The sequence below is a fragment of the Crocuta crocuta genome, unplaced genomic scaffold, assembly GCF_008692635.1.
Source record: "Crocuta crocuta isolate KB4526 unplaced genomic scaffold, BGI_CrCroc_1.0 scaffold475, whole genome shotgun sequence".
NCBI classification, from domain to species: Eukaryota; Metazoa; Chordata; class Mammalia; order Carnivora; family Hyaenidae; genus Crocuta; species Crocuta crocuta.
Genome location: NW_027529518.1, coordinates 609,474 through 616,774, shown reverse-complemented (window position 1 = coordinate 616,774; position 7,301 = coordinate 609,474).

Here is a 7,301-nt window from a genome sequence, read left to right as displayed (position 1 = left end):
TGACCAAGTCGAGTGTGCTTACATGAACAGCAAGGGGAAATATTTGAAATTGGGGCTGTTGTATAAAATACAGGACATGTGTTTGCCAGAATTATGACAACCACTACTTTCTGTAAACCGAGAGAAGGGCCCCTGCGGGATTGCGAAGGCCCCTTAGGAAGCCTGGTCTTATTCCTATGGCTCTGTGTCCTGCCCCCCGTACCCCTCCGGTCCTCACTCAGCTTTTGGTAGCATTTAGAAGGCCTTGGTAATCACTGAAGGCAAATGATAGAACACAGATTTTTGAAAAGGACAGCTTTGCCGTTGCCAACATCATGGGCATTGTTTGTTAGAGTTTATTGGTTTTGGACGGGGATAGGAAGGAGGAGGAGGAATTGGATCAAGCCCTTCCAGCTAGAACTCTGTGAGCCACAGGACCTGGATTCTGCTGGGCCCGCATCTGCCAGAGCTGAAGCAGGCCCTTTGTTTCTCGGCCTTTCTCTGCCCACTGTTTCCTGGTGCTCGTTTTCTCTGCACATACAGAGGCAAACACAGAGATTCTGAATGGTTTGGGGGCTCTTCCTGGGTTTCTTGCCATGCAGCCTAGATGCTTTAAAAGAAAAAAATAAAGAGCAAAGTTGACGTTTCAGAGGCATTATTGTTTGACACTGTGTTGTAGACAAGGGTGTTCTGGTACAACCGTGGATTGGGCATCGACCGAAGGTCTAGAAAGTCTCTTCCACTGTGACCATCCTAGGATTCTTTGATGTCAGTGCCTCCTACAGAAGAAAAAAAAAAATCAATGTTTTCTTTAGGGAGAAGAAAGTAGTCATTTTATTAATGTTGAACTGTGAAGTTATGAAGATTATTGTAAACTTTTCATCCGATTGGGATGTGACACGTAGCATGTCTATGGACGTATGTGTCACCGAGCTGCAACGTGCTTGCCAAGTCTCGCACAAGACTGGGAGTTGCTTCCTAAGAATCTGGTATTTCTTCAGATAAACACTAGGTGGCATGGAGAACTTGATAAATAGAAAACACTGATATCACAAATTGGAAAACACAGGATGAACCTCTCCTTCAATTCGCAGCAATTGAAAAAGTCTCCCCGTCGAAGTTCAACAGAAAAAACACATCAGCAGTAGGGTGGCTGCTGCCTATGACACGTTCCCAGTGAGAACTGGGCTGGAGGAATCCGTTCACAAAATCTCCTCTTATAATCTGTTCTTGAGTATCATTTTATAAACATGATGATAAATTCAAAAATATAATTGTTACCATGACCAGATCCCTTAATAGAAAACAGTCTATTTCTGTCAATGTGGACGTGTTTTTCATTTGAGCAATCTGGACAGACTTTTCTCCTCCCTCTTTTCCTTTATGAAATCAGCCAAGGGAGGAGGGGAGGGGTGCGGGGAAACAAAGCAGACTCTGATCACTCTCCTCCAAACATCCCTTTGGATGAAAAGGCAGAATGTTCCCTGCCATTTTGACATTCCCGACATGTTCATTTCCTTGTGCTCAGGGCTGAAAGGCGAGTCTCTTTCCCTCAATGCCGAGCACAAACGCCTAGGGAGCAGGTGTCCTAGCTATATAGTTCAATAGCCATGTCACTTCCGACACTACCATCTCCTCTCCTTTGGTTAGCAAATCCTGTGGGGAAAAGCAAAGCTCCGTCACACACAGTTCACAGCCATGCAGCAATGCCATGGGCTCGCCCTTGCCAGACAGGCAGCAGACTAGAGTCAGAGGTAAAGGATTTTGCTACTGAGAGCAATGGAGAGTGGCATCTTCCGGGTACAATTTCTAAGAAGCAGCGGCAGGTACGATTTCTAAGAATAGCAGGCCAAAGTCTTCAGCTCCGTTAAGGAGAGCTATCTGGTCATAGCTGAAGCCTGTGCTGTAATAGCTTGAACTCTCATGCCTAGTCAGAGGACCTGGGGTAGATAACCAAGACCCTCAGGTCTGGTCTTCATAGAGACCGGGCAGTGGGAGTCTGCCCTTGACCAGCTGTGTGACCGCTGATGCTCGCTGAATGTCTGAGTCCTCGTCTATGCAATAGGAGCTGTAAAAGGGTCCCCTGGAGAAGCAGATCAGATGGGAAGGCACTTTGTAGGCCATGCCACTCCACAGGATCATCTTTCCAAGCAAGAGAGGGAGAATCCAGATGGTGCTTCTCGTGTCTTCTGAGTCTGAGCAGAAGCAGCAAGAGCTTGACAGTCCACAATTATGCAGCCTGATTCCAGTAGTGTGAACCCAAACGACCGTCCTACGTAGAGAAGATGTCTCCCTACAGTTTTGCATTTTTAAAGTCCCTCCCTTCCTTTCTCAGGAAGGAAATTCTGCACACAAAATCCCTTCTCAACTCACTAATATTTTTTTCATTTGTTTTAGAGAGAGACAATGCGAGGAGGGGAAGAGAGGCAGAGGGGGAGAGAGAATCCTAAGCAGGTTTCATGCTCAGTGCAGGGCCCCACGCAGGGCGTGACGCCACGACCCTGGGATCATAACCTGAGCTGAAATCAGGAATTGGATGTTCAACTGACTGAGCCACCCAGACACCCCAGCCCACTTTAAACTGCAGGTTTGTATCTGTCCACTTTTTGTTAAATACATCTTATTTATTTCCACATAAGTGAATTAAACACACACACACACACACACGCACACACACACACATGCACACACAATTTAACAAGCATTTCAAACTGAAGGAATATTTTCTTTCCGGAGGGTTTTTGGGACATTGTGTTAAAAAGCATAATAACCTGGGGGCGCCTGGGTGGCTCAGTCGGTTAAGCGTCCTACTTCAGCTCAGGTCATGATCTTGTGGTTCGTGAGTTCAATCCCTGCGCGGAGCTCAAGCCAAGTGCTGTGCTCTATGCTGACAGCTCAGAGTCTGGAGCCTGCTTTGGATACTGTGTCTCCTCTCTGCCCCTTCCCCGCTCATTCTCTCTCTCTCTCTCTCTCAAAAATAAATATTTAAAAGATTTTTTAAAAAGCATTATAACCTGGTTGCATTTTGCCTGCAGCTTGGAACATGCCCGTGTTTCATGTTTCTTCTCTCCCTAGGAATGAAGAATCTCTAACACAATTTCAGCAAGGATTATATCCACTTCATTAGTGTACTGCCCTCCTCAGAAGGGATGGCCTTGTTTAAAAAAACAATCAGGTAAATCCTTTTCTATAAAACTACCACCTCCTAAATGATTTGTTTTGCAAATGTGGATTTTTTTTTTTTATCCTAGGGGAGATTCTCCTCCATCCTCTGCATTTTATGATGAAAAATTTTAAGCATATAGTAAACCTGAAGTATTTTTTCAGTGAATATCCATATACTTGTCACCTGGACTTTGCCACTAGTGTTGGACTACGCTCTGTCACCCATCTATGGATCCAACCACCCCTCTGCCATCCACTAATTCATCTTATTTTCTTGGTGCACAAATGCGAACATGGACCAGTTGACTTTGCTCAAAATGATAGCCATCTGTTGGGACTCTCGTGAAGCATTCACTCTTCTCCTACTTACTTAAAAAGAAAAATTGACGTACACATGAAGACTTCATTTTCCCTGATGAGCTTGCTCTGCACAGATAGAAATACAGGGCCCTCGTGCTGTCGGGGTCACAGGATGACGTGTGCCTGTGCGGACGGACTCCAGCCAGGCCCGGTGAGCTCGGGGTCAGACTGTCCCAACTCTGTGCTGTGCCTGTGGCTCGGACTAAAGGAAGGGCTTTCCAGGGCCCTTGTGGCTTAGATGACCACCGAGCTTAGCCCCTGAGTGACCGGGTGCCAGCATGTGCGTAGTGTTCCTGGCTCTCCTGCTACTGCATTCTCCTGGAAGCCAGATTCATCCTCGGTTTCAACCTCACTTCTCTGGGTTAGCCATGGGCCATCCAATGCTTGCATGCCCAAAACGTCAGATTGGTGTTATTTCCATTGCCTACAAGGACAGCTGACATCTTACCTATCCTGGGGTTTTGCCCTTCATTCTTCACGTTTATACTTCGATCTTGTTTTTGAGTGTTCCTTTTTTATCTTACCCACAGAAAATGTATTATGTGTCCTCTATCTGTTCAGAGCTACCCTTCCCCAAAATACTCTAAAAGGATTCTCAAAAGCTCTAAAAGTACTTCTTAATACAAAATTTCATTGTCACATTGTAATAGATCTCAGATAGGAGAACAGGACTGAGGATTAACTAAAGACATTTATACTAACATGTGAGCGGCTGATAGACTCTTATCTTCCCAGAGATTGTAAAGGAGAGTTGCTTTTTAAAGGAGAGGTGCTTATCAGCTCAAAGGGATCTTGAAGTGGGAGTGGATGCGGGATATCATGATGACACTGCTTCTAGTGACCCTTGCCTACCTCCAGACCTGTGCTTCCTCAATTCTCCTTCACCCCTATGAACACAGAACAAGAATTTGTTATGTCTGCCTCTCTTCAGAGGATCTGCCAATCCCTGCGCTGGAGCTTCAGCACAGAAAGCATACGTCTCCCCTTTGATTTGGGTTTGCTTCCTGTGCCACTGCCTTCAGTAAATAACATCTTAAAATGTCTTAGGTGATTTCTGGAAAGTTTAGGAGTTTTCTAAACATGGAACAGATGCACAGAACATCTGGGTGATAGGCTCCTGGCAATGCTTCAAGGGTCCCGCTGTCACTGACAGATGGGGCCCATCTGCCAGGATGGGCATTCGGAAGCTCCTGAAGTTAAAATGTCTCTCTGCTAATGGCTTATCTCAAATCAAATTTGGGGGGTATAGATCCCAATATAGCGCTCAAACCTCCTGTGCAAATTTCCAAATCTTCACAGTGCACCAAATGCTTGTTTTTCTTTTAAAAATTATTATTTCTGTATTAGAAGGATTTATTCCGGTTTCATTGCCAACATCACTGTAACATACCCTACAAAACCAAAATCATTACAATAATCTCTTGTACTTGTTATAATATATGGTTTTCCAAGTACTTTTATGTATATTATCTTATTTGATACTCAGAGCAGTGTTGATGGATCTGCAGGGCAGATATAGATATCTGCTTTATAGATGAGAAAATGGAGGCCCCTAGCATTGAAATGACTTGCTCAGGGCAGGGGCATTTGGGTGGCTCAGTAGGCTGGGCGTCCAACTTCAGCTCAGGTCATGATCTTGCAGTTCGTGGGTTCCAGTCCTGCATAAGGCTCACTGCTGTCAGTGGGGAGCCCGCTTTGGATCCTCTGTCTCCCCTCTCTCTACTCCTCCCCCACTCATGCTCTCTCTCTCAAAAATAGATAAACATTACAAAAAAAGAGAAATGACTTGCTCAGGGTCACATAGCTAATGAGTATCAGAATTCAATTTCAGATCTTCTAACTCTTGTATTATAGGACCACACTAATTGATTTGACAAGGAAAGCCAAGTTTGGGAGTATTGCTCACATAAAACAAAGTTTTCAGTCAGAAGCAGTTGGTATATGGTCTCTAAGATTGAGCTTGGAAGGTAGCATGTCCAGTCTTCTTCAAGAACTAGGCTCAACAATTATTTGAACTCAGTAGAATACTTTAGCTAAGAATTATTACAGAAAGAGTATGTTGAGCTGCAAGCCAGCATGTTATATGAGATCTGGGTGGAATCTTTGTGCTGTCCACTCCTACAAAACACGCTTAATCATATTCCAGCAGATGACTCACTACCACACATCTTAAGACAGCATGGATTAACAGGGATCCAAGCCACTTTGCCAAAGTAATCCTCAACTTGGGTCACCTTGCGAACCTCTCAGACCAATCACCCCACCCTCCTTAGCAGGCCTGAGTGCTCCCAGGTCCACATTCTTTCTATCTTTTCTACAAATAAGTGCCAACTCTGATCAGTGACAGAAGCTGGATGCTAAGAAAAAACAGGGAAAGTGCCAATTTCCAGAGTCTTCTCTGAAGACTCTCTTGCATCCTGTTTTCTCAAGAGCTTCTCACTGACATTCAAGCCAAACATTATAGATGGGGCCTATTGCAACACTGTGTTTGCTGTGATTTCAAAGAGAACTTCTTTAAAACCAAACCCAATCTCTTGTTGATGACCTTTGAACCATTCTCTACTGTTGGGTAATTGAAGTGGAACAAATACAAGTATTATTGTTTATCTGTAGGCTGGATCTACTTGTCATCAAAATAATTGGTTGAAAAGTAAAAAGTGTAGCTAAAGCAGTTGTGCGTGTGCACGTGTGTGTGTGTGTGTGTGTGTGTACTAGCCAAAAATGCACTGAAACAGTCTGTACTTACACACAGAATCAGGAAACTGGTTTGTATCCAAAGATGCAGCCCAGTTTTACGTGTCTCGTCCATCAAATGGGAGAGTTAAAAGGAAGTCACTTTTTAGAGGTGAGTTGGACACAAATGACAGATCAAACTAAAGAGGAAGACTTCATTTAAAGAAACGGAGTTATCAGAGATAATCAAAGGTGTCATGCTCAACCCTGAAACCCAACTCCGGACACTCTGCATCGGGATCTGTCTTTGATGCTGAAAATCTTACATGATCAGAGCTGGACGTGATCACAGATCACTGTGTCTCAGCATTTAGTGGTGACCACCAAGTCAACCTGTGATCCAAATCATTCAGATACCGTGCAAGAAACCAGTCATGGAAAGCTTAGTTTTTTTCATCCAAAAATTTCTCAACCTCATTTGGACAGAAATGGAAAATGACATTTCAAACTTTAATCCCTTAATATGTAGTCTAGTTCTTTCCAAAGGTTGCAGGGTTTCCAAGTTCTGGAATTCATAACTAACTAACCATATGGAAACAGAACGTTCTACATATCTTGGCTTCCCGAATATTGTCAGAGAATGAGTGACTCTCGTTGACACTGTGCAGGACCGTGCATGCAGGCAGTCATACATGCAGCCACGTTCCTTGTCAGAGCAAACCCTTTCTTCTCCTAAGACTAGCGTCCTTACTAGGCCAAGTTCACTGAATGTTAGATTTCTACCACCAAGCCTTTGCCCTTGCTGCTCCCCACCTCCCCACTCCAGGATGCCTTCCTTGCTTGTCTTTCAAGATCCATCTCGGATTCTATCTTCCCATGAAGCTTTCTTTCTTTTTTTTTTCTAAATTTTTTGTTTATGTATTTTTGAGAGAGAGAGAGAGCGAGAGAGAGAGAGAGAGCGTGTGAGCAGTGAGTAGAGAGACAGAGACACAGAATCCAAAGCAGGCTCCAGGCTCTGAGCTGTCAGCACGGAGCCTGACGTGGGGCTTAAACCCACAAGGGTGAGATCATGACCTGAGCCGAAGTTGGACGCTTAACTGACTGAGCCACCCGGGTGCCCCCCA